Here is a 13,215-nt window from a genome sequence, read left to right on the forward strand (position 1 = left end):
ACCAGTGAGCATGTGCTCAGACTCTCTGGGTACTACAATTGCTTGAATCAAGTGGGAGTTAATCTTCCAGATAAGATAGTGATTGACAGAGTTGTCTAGTCATTATCACTAAGTTACTGGAACTTAGTGATGAACTATAATATGCAAAGGATGACGTAAAACGATTCCCGAGCTCTTCGCGATGCTGAAATCAGTGAAAGTAGAAATCAAGAAAAGCATCAAGTGTTGATGGTTGACAAGACCACTAGTTTCAAGTAAAAGGGCAAGGGAAAGAAAGGGAACTTCAAGAAGAATGGCAAGCAAGTTTCCATTCCCATGAAGAAGCCCAAAGCTACACCCAAGCCTGAGACTGAGTGCTTCTACTGCAAAGGAAATGGTCACTAGAAGCGGAACTGCCCCAAATACTTGGCGGATAGGAAGGATGGCAAAGTGAACAAAAGTATATATGATATACATGTTATTGATGTGTAATTTACTAGTGTTCATAGTAGCCCCTGGGTATTTGATATTGGTTCAGTTGCTACGATTACTAACTCAAAACATGAGTTACAAAATGAACAAAGACTAGTTGAGGGCAAGGTGACGATGTGTATTGGAAGTGATTCCAAGGTTGATAAGATCACCATCACACACTCCCTTTACCTTCGGGGTTAGTGTTGAACCGAAAATAAATGTTATTTGGTGTTTGCGTTGAGCATAATATGATTGGATCATGTTTATTGCAATACGGTTATTCATTTAAGTCAAAGAATAATTATTATTCTCTTTACATGAATAAAACCTTCTGTGGTCATACACCCAGGGTGAATGGTTTCTTGAATCTTGATCGCAGTGATACACATATTCATAATATTGATGCCAAAGGATGCAAAGTTGATAATGATAGCGCAACACATTTGTGGCACTGCCGTTTAGGTCATATTGGTGTAAAGCGCATGAAGAAACTCCATGCTGATGGGCTTTTGGAATCACTTGATTATGAATCACTTGATGCTTGCGAACCATGGCTCATGGGCAAGATGACTAAGACTCCGTTCTCCGGAACAATGGAGCGAGCAACTGACTTGTTGGAAATAATACATATTGATGTATGCAATCCGATGAGTGCTGAGGCTCACGGTGGGTATCGTTATTTTCTGACCTTCACAGATGATTTGAGCAGATATGGGTATATCTACTTGATGAAACATAAGTCTGAAACATTTGAAAATTTCAAAGAATTTCAGAGTGAAGTGGAAAATCATTATAACAAGAAAATTAAGTTTCTACGATCTGATCGTGGAGGTGAATATTTTAGTCATGAGTTTGATCTTCATTAGAAGCAATGCGGAATAGTTTCGCAACTCACGCCACCTAGAACACCACAGTTTAATGGTTTGTCCAAACGTCGTAACCGCACTTTATTAGATATGGTGCGATCTATGATGTCTCTTACCGAGTTATCACTATTGTTTTGGGGTTATGCATTAGAGACAGCTGCATTCACGTTAAATAGGGCATCATCTAAATCCATTGAGACCACACCATATGAACTGTGGTTTGGCAAGAAACCTAAGCTGTCATTTCTTAAAGTTTGGGGCTGTGATGCTTATGTGAAAAAGCTTCAACCTGGTAAGCTCGAACCCAAATCAGAGAAATGCGTCTTCATAGGATACCCAAAGGAGATTGTTGGGTACACCTTCTATCAAAGATCCGGAGGCAAGATATCCGTTGCTAATAATGGATCCTTTCTAGAGAAGGAGTTTCTCTTGAAAGAAGTGAGTGGGAGGAAAGTAGAACTTGATAAGGTAATTGTACCTGCTCCCTTATTGGAAAGTGGTTCATTACAGAAATCAGTTCCAGTGATTCCTACACCAATTAGTGAGGAAACTAATGATGATGATAATGAAACTATAGATCAAGTTAATACTGAACCTCGTAGGTCAACCAGAATAAGATCCGCACCAGAGTGGTACGGTAATCTTGTTCTGGAAGTCATGTTACTAGAACATGACGAACCTACGAGCTATTAGGAAGCGATGATGAGCCCAGATTCCATGAAATGGCTTGAGGCCATGAAATCTGAGATGGGATCCATGTATAAGAACAAAGTATGGACTTTGATTGACTTGCCCTATGATCGGCGAGCCATTGAGAATAAATGGATCTTTAAGAGGAAGACGGACGCTGATAGTAGTGTTACTATTTACAAAGCTCGAATTGTCGGAAAAAGTTTTCGACAAGTTCAAGGTGTTGACTACGATAAGATTTTCTCACTCGTAGCGATGCTTAAGTCTATCCGAATCATGTTAGCAATTGCCACATTTTATGAAATCAGGAAAATGGATGTCAAAACTACATTCCTTAATGTATTTCTTAAAGAAGAGTTGTATATGATGCAACAAGAAGGTTCTGTCAATCCTAAAGGTGCTAACAAAGTGTGCAAGCTCCAGCGATCCATGTATGGACTGGTGCAAGCATCTCAGAGTTGGAATATACACTTTGATAGTGTGATCAAAGCATATGGTTTTATAGAGACTTTTGGTGAAGCCTGTATTTACAAGAAAGTGAGTGGGAGCACTACAGCCTTTCTGATAAGTATATGTGAATGACATATTGTTGATCAAAAATGATGTAGAATTTTCTGGAAAGCATAAAGGAGTGTTTGAAAGGAGTTTTTCAATGAAAGACCTTGGTGAAGCTGCTTACATATTGGGCATCAAGTGTAACGCCCCGAGACCGATGTGCCAGGTGTCCTCCAGTTATTCGCTGTTGTTGCCTTGTCATTGCTTGCGTGTCATGCATTGCATATCATGTCATCATGTGCATTTCATTTGCATACATGTTTGTCTCACGCATCCGAGCATTTTCCCCGTTGTCCGTTTTGCAATCCGGCGCTCCTATGTCCTCCGGTGTCCCTTTCTACCACTTTTCGTGTGCGGGTGTTAAAAGTTTTTAGATTGGACCGAGACTTGTCATGCAGCCTTGGTTTACTACCGGTAGACCGCCTGTCAAGTTTCGTGCCATTTGGACTTCGTTTGATACCCCAACGGTTAACCAAGGGACCGAGAAGGCCTCGTTTGTGTTGCAGCCCAGCACCCTTCCAATTTGGCCCAAAACCCACTTAAACCCCCTCCATCATCTCAGTGGTTCGATCACGATCGCGTGGCCGAAAACCGCACCTCATTTGGAGCTTCCTAGCTCCCTCTACCTCTATATATAGGTCCCTCTCCCTCTTTTTCCGGATCCCCCCCCCGAAACCCTAGATCTCACCTCCTCGCACCGAGGGACACGTCCGCCGCCACGCCGGACATTTCCGCCCCGCTCCCCCCAGCCACTCTCCTCCTGCCACGTGGCAACCCGACGCCCGCCGCCGCCGCGGCCCGCGGAAGCCCGCGGCCGGCCCTCCCATCGGCCGACCGGGCCCCCCGCCTCCTCGCCTGCTCCGCCGCCGCCTCTCCGGCGTTGCCGCGGCCGCCACCTCGCACGCCGGCGCCCTACTCCTCACGCCGGCGACGAGCACGCCGCGCGCCCCCGTGCCGCTCTGCCACCGGTGTCCGCCGCCCCGTCCACTGGCCGCGCCCGCGATGGCCCCACCTCCATCGCCGCCGCCATGCACTGACCTTGCCGGCGCCGAGCCGCCCGGCGACCTCTGCCGCCAACTCGACGTGCTCCGGTCACCTCCCGCACCACCCCGGCACCGACGTCGCCTCGCTCCGGCCACCTCCACCGCGGCGCCTCCACTCCTCCAAGTCCGCCGACCACGAACTCCGGCGTCGACGAACCTCAGGCCGTGCGCATCTACAGTAACTGCTACAGTCCCAGATCCAGATCTGGAGATCCCCTCGGTTGACTTTTGCCTCCCTAACCCTAATTTTTATGCGATCTTTAACATGTCATAACTCTGCATCCGTAGCTCCGATTTATCAAAACGTTCATCTCGACGAGTACATCATTTCTTGATGCCCGAAATGCTGTTGGAAGAGGACTATGTGATGAATTTGTCAGATCTGTTTCAGCAAATGGCATTTTGTCATTTTTTCCATGTTTAATGTGTGCATGCTATGATGTTGAGCTCTACATGTGTTTTGTTATATGCCATGCCATCTTTACAGAGGTGCTTACCATGTATTTTTGTGATATTTGTAGTGACTAGCACAAGCTTGCAAAGTAGCGTAATTGGTAATGTTGATTTCAGGGACTTAGAATTTCACCAAGTCCTTGTCCTGTTTTTGTCGTTATGCCATATGTTCATGCTGTTTCCTAGTGATCCATGCCTCTTTTGAGGATGATCAGTAAGGATGATTTGTTAACATTGTGGTGCTCTATCCATCCATGTCTTTGTTTGCATTTATGGAGCACCCTAGCTTGAGTCAATCGAGCTCTACTTTTGCTATAAAATGATCCTGGCAGATTGTTGACGTGTTTAGCGATTTTGCCGAGGATGTTGTTATTGATCCGTGCATGCTATGATGTTGTTCTTGCCATGTCTAGCTTCTATTCCATGTAGTCTTGATGGGTGTATGCTTAGTTTGTCATGCCATGATCTGTAGTGAGTGCATCAAGCTCGTAAACATGCCTACTCATTAACTGTTTTGCATGCTCGAGTTTTTCACTAAGTCTGGAATCTGTTTATGTTTTTGCCATGTGCACATGCTTGCAATTGTATTTTCTCATCCCTTTTGGCTCAAGGTCACTAAGGGACTTTTGTTAAGTGCCTTGAGTAGCTTCATGCCATGCCTTGCTTTGCCATGTTAAGTTCCTGTAGCATATAGTTTTCATGCTCCAAAGTATGCTTCCTGATCATAATTCCTGACATGTTATTTCACAAAGTCTGAAACCTGTTATCATTTGCTCTTTTGCCATGCTTGTTTGAACATGTTAATGGATGAATTAGCCGTAGCTCAGTGTTCATCTTTTGTCAAGCATCTTGAGTGGATCCCTGCCATGTATTTTGTTGTCATGTTTGAGTGCTGTAGCATATTTATCATGATGCATTTAGTTGGTCACTTGCTGATTATCGCAGACCGGTGCCATATTTGTTTTGTTTGCCATTTCCAAACCGTGCATCCGATCCCGGCGATCTTTATATCGATTTCAACCGAAATCATCTCCTCTTTCCAGTGGCACTCTTGGATTTCCATGTTGAGGCCAGGTTCAATCATTCCTTGTCAAATCTTGCATATGCATCACATACCGCATCCCGCATATCATACCATGTTCATGTGTTCGTTGTTTACTATGTTGTGTGCTTCTTTCTGGTGTTTGCTTCTTTGGGTTGGTTCCGATAATGTCGCGTTTGTGAGGACCCGTTCGTCTACGTCCATTTATCTTCTTCATGGACTCGTTCTTCTTCCTTGCGGGATTTCAGGAAAGATGATCATACCCTCGAAATCACTTCTATCTTTGCTTGCTAGATGCTCTCTCTTTTGCCATGCCTATGTTGCGATACCTACCACTTGCTTATCATGCCTCCCATATTGTTAAGCCAAGCCTCTAACCCACCTTGTCCTAGCAAACCGTTGTTTGGCTATGTTACCGCTTTGCTCAGCCCCTCTTATAGCGTTGTTAGTTGCAGGTGAAGATTGGAGCTTGTTCCATGTTTGGAACCTGGATATTTTGTTGGGATATCACAATATCTCTTATTGTATTAATGCATCTATATACTTGGTAAAGGGTGGAAGGCTCAGCCTTATGCCTGGTGTTTTGTTCCACTCTTGCCGCCCTAGTTTCCGTCATATCGGTGTTATGTTCCCGGATTTTGCGTTCCTTACGCGGTTGGGTTATAATGGGAACCCCTTGACAGTTCGCTTTGAATAAAACTCCTCCAGCAATGCCCAACGTTGGTTTTACCATTCGCCACCTAGCCTTTTTTCCCTTGGGAGTCGCTCTCCTGAGGGTCATCATTATTTTACCCCCCCGGGCCAGTGCTCCTCTGAGTGTTGGTCCAAACTAGAGCCCTGTGCAACGCCCCCTCGGGGAAACTCGAGGTTTGGTTTTAGTGGTATGGAGAGCTCATCTGAGTGTGCCCTGAGAACGAGATATGTGCAGCTCCTATCGGGATTTGTCGGCACATTCGGGTGGTGTTGCTGGACTTGTTTTACCAATGTCGAAATGTCTTGTAACCTGGATGCCGAGCCTGATCGGATTGTCTTGGGAGAAGGAATATCCTTCGTTGACCGTGAGAGCTTGTGATGGGCTAAGTTGGGACACCCCTGCAGGGATTTGAACTTTCGAAAGCCGTGCCCGCGGTTATGGGCAGATGGGAATTTGTTAATGTCCGTTTGTAGAAAACCTGAAGTTGACCTTAATTAAAACACATCAACCGCGTGTGTAACCATGATGGTCTCTTCTCGGCGGGGTCCGAGAAGTGAACACGGTGTTGGAGTTGTGCTTGACGTAGGTTGCTCTAGGATCACTTCTTGATCATAGATTCTTGACCGTGCTTTTGCCTTCTCTTCTCGCTCTCATTTGCGTTGTTAGCCACCAAATATGCTATTCGCTTGCTGCAGCTCCACCTCATACCTTTACCTTACCCATAAGCTTACATAGTCTTGATTGCGAGGGTGTGAGATTGCTGAGTCCCTGTGGCTCACAGTTACTTCCAAAACCAGTTTGCAGGTGCCGATGTAACCGAGCAGGTGATGCAACCAAGTTCAAGGAGGAGCTCGATGAAGATCTTGTCCTTTGTGTTGTTTCGTGCTAGTTGATCAGTAGTGGAGCCCAGTCGGGACGATCGGGGATCTGTGTAGCATTTGGGGTAGTCTTCTTTTATTTTGGTTCCGTAGTCGGACCTTGATTGTATCTGGATGATGTAATGCTTTATTCATGTAATTGTGTGAAGTGGCGATTGTAAGCCAACTATGTATCTCTTTCCCTTATGTATTACATGGGTTGTGTGAAGATTACCTCACTTGCGATATTGCTTTCAATGCGGCTATGCCTCTAAGTCATGCTTCGACACGTGGGAGATATAGCCGCATCGAGGGCGTGACATCAAGATCTATAGAGATAGATCAAGACACTTGATAAGATTTTTCAATGAGTACATACTTTGACAAGATTTGGAAGTAGTTCAAAATGGAACAGTCAAAGAAGGAGTTCTTGCTTGTGTTGCAAGGTGTGAAGTTGAGTAAAGACTCGAAACCCGACCACGGCAGAAAATAGAAATAGAATAAAAGTCATTCACTATGCCTCATTCATAGGTTCTATAAAGTATGCTATGTTGTTTACCAGACCTATTGTATACCTTAGCATGATTTTGGCAAGGGAGTACAATGGTGATCTTGGAGTAGATCACTGGACAGCTATCAAAATTATCCTTAGAGGACTAAGGAAATATTTCTCGGTTATGGAGGTGATAAAAGAGTTCGTCATAAAGAGTTATGTCGATGCAAGCTTTTGACACCAATCTAGATGACTCTAAGTCTCGATCTAGATACATATTAAAAGTGGGAGCAATTAGCTAGAGTAGCTCCGTGCAGAGTATTGTAGACATAGAAACTTCAAAATACGTATGGATCTGAATGTTGCAGACCTGTAGACTAGACTTCTCTCACAAGCAAAACATGATCACTCTTTGGGTGTTAATCACATAGCGATGTGAATTAGATTATTGACTCTAGTAAACCTTTTGGGTATTAGACACATGAAGATGTGAACTAATCACATAAATATGTGAACTATTGGTGTGAAATCACATGATGATGTGAACTAGATTATTGACTCTAGTGCAAGTGGGAGACTGAAGGAATTATGCCCTACAGGCAATAATAAAGTTGTTATTTATATTTCCTTATATCATGATAAATGTTTATTGTTCATGCTAGAATTGTATTAACCGGAAACTTAGTACATGTGTGAATACATAGACAAACAAAGTGTCCCTAGTATGCCTCTACTTGACTAGCTCGTTAATAAAAGATGGTTAAGTTTCCTAGCCATAGACATGTGTTGCCATTTGATGAACGGGATCACATCATTAGAGAATGCTGTGATGGACAAGACCCATCTGTTAGCTTAGCACTATGATCGTTTAGTTTATTGCTATTGCTTTCTTCTTGACTTATACATGTTCCTATGACTATGAGATTAGGCAGCTCCCGAATACCAAAGGAACACCTTGTGTGCTATCAAAAGTCACAACGTAACTAGGTGATTATAAAGGTGCTCTACAGGTGTCTCCGATGGTGTTTGTTGAGTTGGCATAGATCGAGATTAGGATTTGTCACCCCGTGTATCGGAGAGGTATCTCTGGGCCCTCTCGGTAATGCACATCACTATGAGCCTTGCAAGCAATGTGACTAATGAGTTAGTAACGGGATGATGTATTTCGGAACGAGTAAAGAGACTTGCTGGTGACGAGATTGAACTAGGTATGTGTCAGGACCCTGATTCCAAGTCACATCGATCTAGTTGGTAACACCTCATATCACTTTGCGGTCTCACGCACGGTATTCCCACGGGTGTCGCCTTACCATGCCCCGGGACCGTTTGCGCCTTTTGGCTCACGTATATGATAGTCTCGCTAGCATCCATATGACAGAGAACCCGGGCCAACATGGCTAGTCTTGAACCCAAAGCGGCACTAACCCATGGGGACAGGCATACATGAATCAACTTCGAGCATGTCGGTCAGCAGCGTGTGAATCCGGGCTGTAGCACTGGGCTAACAGGACTCCGGTAATCTGGGCTGTAGCAGGCTAGGCAGGACTCCGGATGTCACCGCATGACATTTGCTCGAAGGGACAGACACAGGAACAAAGTGAAACACATGCCGGCCAGTCAAGTGTCCTGAGCAGTAGTGCTGGGCTAGCAGGACTCCGGTGAACCGGGCTGTAGCGGACTACTATGGCTCATGGAAGCACAAGACTACATTTCCCCATAAGAGAGGCTACCAAGGATAAACCACTAGATTGTCGGATCCCACACATACCAAGCATTTCAATCATACACACAATATGCTCGATATGTGCAAATACAACATGGCATCACAACATAACTCTATGATTCAAAGTATTTATTCATTAGGATCCGAGGAGCGAGATGCCGGGGTGCTGATCCACGGGCACCTATGGGACCGGCGGACCGGGTCCCTTTCGGTTCGGCGGGGGCGGAGGTCGCGCAAAGAGAAGATCGAGGCGGGGCACGCGGGCGATTTACCCAGGTTCGGGCCGCACGGATGCGTAAAACCCTACTCCTGCTTTGTTGTTTGGTATTGATTTCTAGCTCGGGAGCGCGGAGTGCTACAGTACACACCAGCGGCTAGCAAGACCGAGCGTGAGTGTTCGAACTGGCTAACCCCCCTTCACGTTGCACACGGGCCTCCTTTTATATGCTCAAGGGGTTACCCACAGGTGGCAACGGAGGTAAAGGGGAAAAATGGAAAGGTGCTGTGGTAGGTACAGCTACCTGTTACAGTGTATCATACCTAACCCTGGCGGCAGGGGACAAGGGCATTAATTGCCCGTCTGTGTCGCCTAAACAGTACCGAAAGGGACCGCTAGGGACGCCACCGTTTTCCATGATGGTTATCTTGTCAGCGCCTGCTTGCCACCGCGCACCCCTAGCTGCACGGCCTCCTGCCATGTGTGCCTGGGAGGGTCCTAGAGTGACACGTTGGCGGGTGAGCTGGAGCGCGGGCACGAAGTGGGGGTTTCCCGCGGCAAGCTCCTTGCCGCGGTCGCCGTCTTGTCGTGTTCGGGTGCTTGTCGCTCACCGGGCCTTGCCGGGACGTGTGGCGCGTCGCGGCAAGTTTTCTTGGTATGCCTTGGTTGGCCTTCCCGGCAAGCTCCTCTTGCCGGGGTCTTTGGATGCTTTTGCTAGCCTTCCCGGCAAGCTCCTCTTGCCGGGGTCTTGTCTTCTTGGCTTGGACACTTTGTTCTTGAATGGCTCCAAAGGAACCACGGAGGATCTTGGCGGTCACCCGGCAAGCCTTGCCGCGGGATGCTGCGACTGCCCGTGCACAAGTTCGGGATACTAGGGTACCCCTACTCTAGTACACCAACAGGAGCCCCCGGGCCTGGGCCAGACACGGTGCCGAGCGCTGTTGGGCCAGGCCCAAAACAGTGCACGGGCACACGCGGCCTAGGTTACGCCGTATCCACTGCGCCCTCCCCGAACGGCTCGCGTTGAATGCGGCGTCGTGGGCGAGATTGTGGGTGGTTATTTTATTCGGAAATGCAGAACGTCCGCCCCCTCCCCCTTTATAAGCAGAGGAAATGGGGGCAGTTCGCACGTTCGTCTGTTGCTGTTTCCAATCTCAAAAACCTCCGCCGCTCCCTCGCCTTCCCAGAGCAGAGAGAGAGAGCAGCGCCCCGCCCCCCATCGCCGCCAGCATCACCAACGCCGTCGGCCTCCTCCACTGCTTCCGCCATGGCTCCAAAAGCCGACAAGGGGAAGGCCGTGAAGTCGACCGAGGCGCAGCGGCTCGCGGCGCTGCGGAAGGAGCGGGCAGTTTTCCCCCCCAGGCTTGCCGCGAAGGAGCTGAAGGAGAAGTACTACCTCTTCTGGTCGGCGGAGACGCGCGCGCATCCGCGCACAAAGGTACTCCCCGCCATTGCTTGGAAGAAGGCTCCAAACGGATACCCCTTTTTTGCTCTGTTCTTCTACTGCGGGCTCTGTCCGCCCTTCTCAGATTTCTTCTGCGACATCATGAATACGTACGGATTCCATCTCCTTGACTTCACCCCCAACGCCGTCCTGACAATGGCAGTTTTCGCACACCTCTGCGAAAACTTTTTCGGAGTCCTTCCCAACGTAGCCCTCTTCCGCCACTTCTTCATACCCCGAGTAGAAAGAGGAGAGCCTCTATCCGGCGGGATTGCCTGGATCTCAAGGGCTGGCAAGAAGGAGACCTATCTGGAGGGAGAGTTCCGCGGCAAGCGGGAGGAGTGGAGAGCGGATTGGTGCTGGATTGACGAAGAGGATCCGCAGCCATTCACTCTTTGGCGCAAAACCCCAGTAGCACGCGGCAGCGATTGGAGCGACATGGCCCCGGAAGATGACAGGCTGAGAATTGCCATCACCAGGATCCTGCGCCTCAGGCTTGCCGGGCTTACTGTTGGCGCTGTTGGCGCAGACTTCCTTCGCCGCCGCATCGCCCCCCTGCAGGAACAGGGGAGGCCCACTTGGGAGTTCAAGAATGCGGAAGACATTATGAGGCTGCGGCCAGGCCTCAACTATAACTTCAAAGTCCTGGAGCTCAACGCAATGCTGCAGGAGTTGTTCAAATATGACCCCCAACATCCCGAGGTGTTCAAGTTGCCGGGGGGCGTCGTGCCGTTGTGCAACAATTCCTCGCTCGATCGCATCCGTGCAATGATGCCGGAGTGTGACTCGCATGGAATTGTGCCAACTTGGCAGGAACCTGCCGACGAGGTCGTGCAGCAGTTCTTCGACGACTTGGTGGAAGTGCCAGTCCGTCTCGATGAGAAGGACGGCCACCCGCGACACCACGGATGCGGAGTTGGCGCTCATCGCCACCAGGATGGAGGAGGCAGCCGCAGCCGCGGGCGAGTTCGGTTTTACTGTGGAGGAGGCTGATGCAGCGGAAGCGGCAAGCCGTGCCGAGCGAGGGGAAGCCGCCGGCAAGAAGGAGCTTGTCGGGCGTGACGCCGAGCCGAGCGAGCCCGCCAGGGACACGAGCGGCTCGTTAGAAATCAACTCTTCTTCCTCCTCGCCTTCAGGCAGCTCGCCACAAGCAGGGCCTCCATCCCCGCCAAGAAGGCGCCTCCGCAAGGTTGGTGATGTGGCGGAGAGGCAAGCGGGCCAACAGTCGCCACGCCGCGTGACACGCTCGACCTCGGCAAACACCGTTGCCGTAGGAGCGCCTCATGCTACGACGGCAACTAGAGCGAAGTCTAGCCGGACCACCGCTTCAGTCCCTGCCGCTACTCATGCCGCGCCAACAGCCGGAGCAGGGTCGTCTCAGACCGCCGCCACCGCTCCCGCCAAGCGGCCAAGGGAAGCTTCTCCTCTGCCTCCCCGCACCGGGCGCGCGCCAGGCTTCGACTTCTCCGCGTTAAGCTCCGACGAGGAAGAAGAAGAAGAGTAAGCTTCTCTTGTTGTACTTGCATTTCTTCAACTCTTGCTGTTGGTCTTGTTTCTCACTTGCTTTTCCCTGAATCTGTTCCTCTTTAGGACTCTGGCCCAGAGAGCGGCAAAGAGAGCTAAGGCCCCGGTGATCATCATCGAGGGCGAGCCCACTGCGACAACAGGTGGCGCGCCCGAGACAACCTTGCCGGAGCCGGCGACTTTCCTCCATGGCAGCCCCCAGCATAAGTGCGTGAATTATTTTCCACGGCGAGGCGCGCATGGGTACTTGTCTTTGCTGATATATGCTTGTTGACTTGTGTAGGAGCCGAGCAGCCCCACCAGGAGCCAAGGGAGAATCCCCCGACAAGGGAGAATTCTCCGGCGAGGGAAGGCTTCCTGGTGAGGGAGAAGTCTCCGGCAAGGGAGGGTTCTCCGGCGAGGGATAGCGCCAGCGGCCCCCCAACGACGGAGACCACGACCGCAGAGCCTGGTGCAGGTACTCCCTTTGCTTCAAAACTTCTCTTGGATCCTTCTTGAGTTTTTGCTGGATTTTGCTTGACTCTTCCCCCTTTTCCGGTCGTCAGATCCACCTGCTGCGGAGCAGATGGAAACCGAGGTCGCCACTGACGAGGCAACCGGTGGTGGCGACGCCGCCGGTGCAGAGGCCGCCAAGGCAGACGCCGCGGCAACTGGTGAAGGGTCCGGCGATCGCACTGACGGCCCTGAGGCCGCAGGAGTGCCAGGCGCTACACAGACCGCCGATCCGTCCGCCGCTGCCACAGCGCCAGGCTCCGGAGAGCCCCAGCCAGGCGTCTACCTGAAGGCCGGCGACGACGTCTTCATCGATCTTCCCTGGACATCAAGCCCCAGAGCGCCGGTCGAGGGGGAGGTCTTCGACCGAGAAGTGCTCGCCTCCGCGGGGCTGAAGCTGGTCGACGCGCCAAGCAGCAGCAGCAACGAGCCCGAAGAAGAGCGGCTGCTGCGCAGGTTGATGTCGCTCTACCGCGCGCGACAAGCCAAGCTGGAGTCCCGCGAGGCGCTTGTCATGAAGGCGGGAGCAGACATTGAAAAGCGCGCAGAAGAGCTCGGGGGTTTCCACCGGGAAGCCCTCCGATCCTTGGAGGAGGAGCGGGAGCAGCTCGCTGAAGCGCGGAAGGTCTTTCTCCTCGAGAAGGCTGAAGCCGAAGAGCGCCAGTGACT

This window comes from Triticum urartu, chromosome 6 (assembly GCF_003073215.2).
Source record: "Triticum urartu cultivar G1812 chromosome 6, Tu2.1, whole genome shotgun sequence".
Lineage (NCBI taxonomy): Eukaryota > Viridiplantae > Streptophyta > Magnoliopsida > Poales > Poaceae > Triticum > Triticum urartu.